General features: G+C 42.6%; 1 pseudogene across 1 annotated transcript; it reads left to right on the plus strand.

Moving 5' to 3' along the window:
* Positions 1 to 1,260: 1,260 nt before the first annotated feature.
* LOC306644004 (density-regulated protein-like) lies at positions 1,261 to 1,862 on the plus strand (annotated as a pseudogene). The gene has a single exon. The product of its transcript is annotated as a density-regulated protein-like (transcript).
* The last annotated feature ends 264 nt before the right edge of the window (positions 1,863 to 2,126 follow it).

Raw genomic sequence — 2,126 nt, forward strand, 5'->3', positions numbered from 1 at the left:
GTTGGTGGGTGATGGGTACGTGAGGGGTGGGCAATGGGCAGGCAAGTGGTGGGCAAATGGGCAATAAGAGATGATAGGTGGTCAGGGAGTGATCTGTGTGCAAAAAGCAGTTGATATACTGGCAGATGGCAGGTGATTGCAGGGGATGAATGGGGGTTAAAGAGCAGGGGATCCGTGGGCAGTGATGATTGCCTTGCAGAGAAACAGTATTTTTCTGCTTGAATCCTGAGTCACGGAGTGACAAGGAATGCAGCCTCCCTCTAGTTCTCTATCTTGGGTCTCCCGAATATGGCCATTTCTGAGCTGGCTTACTGTGAATAATAGAAAGAATTAGGGCCCTGTTGAAATGTCAACACCAGCAGTTGAGTATTCCCACAAGAGCCCACATAGCTCCCAGCTCTGTTGATTGTGTAGTATCAAGTCACAGCCTCTGGGATCCTCTGCCTCCCAGGCTGATGCCCTGCAAGGGGCAATTTTGGGGTGATCCCTTGTACAGTTCAAATACTCCTCTCTCTGTTTTGAGTTCTAAATTCCAGCCTAGACCCTTCTTTTCTTTATGTCTGGTTGTTCACAGGTAGGTCTTCCCTGCTCTTCTTCTCATAGTGAAAGAATGAAAATATCCCTGGGAGACACAGTATCTCTTTCCAAGCCTAAATGCCCTAAATTTTAATAGTTGCCTTAATTAGTAATAGTAACAATAATGATGATGCTGTCCTAAAATATTATAATTTGTTGGGTATGGCATAGGCATTGGGCTAAACATTATAAACACTAAACTCAACCCTGGAAAGACTACATTTTTGGTCAGAGAAATTGAGGCTTAGAGGAGAAGTAACTTGCTCACGTTCATTCAGTTAGTTTGTAGTTCAGTTAGGACCAGATCCTAGGTCTGTCAGATTCTGAAGCCTATACAAAGATGTATTTCTAAAAATTTTCATTTTAGTATTAATTATACACCTAAAGTTTTAGAAAAATTCAATTATTCAACAAGAGAAGTTTGGTTCAATAACGCTCAAGACTGGATGGCCTCTCGGAGGACCTGGCTAGGAAGGAGGAGTTGCATGTGTCACTTCAGCAGGTGGCAGCTGTGGCTGCCAGGGCTGTGTCCTCAAACTTATGCAGCCATGCCCTGAGATGGCAGCAGTGGCAGCGGCAAGCCTGCAAGCCCTGGCCGGTGTCCCAAGATGGCAGTGGCCATGTGTAACCAAACCTACTGACATTTCTGAATCCAGTGGGGCTGATGGCAAAGAAGACCCAAGGAATAGTGCCAAGTTAGATGCTGGTGACCCACTTTTTTTTTGGGTCCTTTACTGTGGAGTCTGTTCATTACCAACAGATTACTGTGAGCGTATGCCTGGTGTTACTATATGTAGACAGTGGTTAGAGACGAATTTCCCAAATGAGTTTGCAAAACTCACTGTAGAAAACTCACCCACACAAGAAGCTGGAATTAATGGAAGGTCAAGGAACAGTAGGGGAAGAAGAGGAGAAAAAAAAAACAAAAGAGAAGTAGAAGGGGGAAAAAAACAGAAAAAGAAGACAATACCACAAAAGGTTACTATAGCTAAAATTCCCAGAGCAAAGAAGAAATATGGAACAAGAGTGTGTAGCCTTGCAACTTTTGAAATTGATCTTAAAGAAGCACAAAGATTTTTTGCTCAAAAATTTTCCTGCAGTGCCTCAGTAACAGGTGAAGATGAAATCATCATTCAGGGGGACTTTACAGATGGTATAATTGATGTCATTCAGAAAAAATGGCCAGAGGTGGATACTGGCATCATTGAAGACCTTGGAGACATAAAGAAGTGATTTTGAAGAACTTGTCCATATTTAATGATCTGGACTGAACTGATACCGCCAAAGGGAGAAGTCATATATATATGTACTATAGTAAAACTGTAGATACCCCTGACATTTTCACTGTCCTATATAAGGTTACTTAGTTTTCTTTTATTGTCAAAGTCTAATAAACAGGGGAGAGTGTAACGCTTATATCCTCTTACTGAAATAGCCCACAGTTCTCTGTGGTGTGCTTTCTTCCTCACCACAAAGAGGAACAAACCCAGTTTGCTGAACTATAACTGTGTTTCTGGTCCTGGTGGTCTTTGGCTGGAGAACAATGACAA

This window comes from Sciurus vulgaris (assembly GCF_902686455.1).
Source record: "Sciurus vulgaris genome assembly, chromosome: 14".
Lineage (NCBI taxonomy): Eukaryota > Metazoa > Chordata > Mammalia > Rodentia > Sciuridae > Sciurus > Sciurus vulgaris.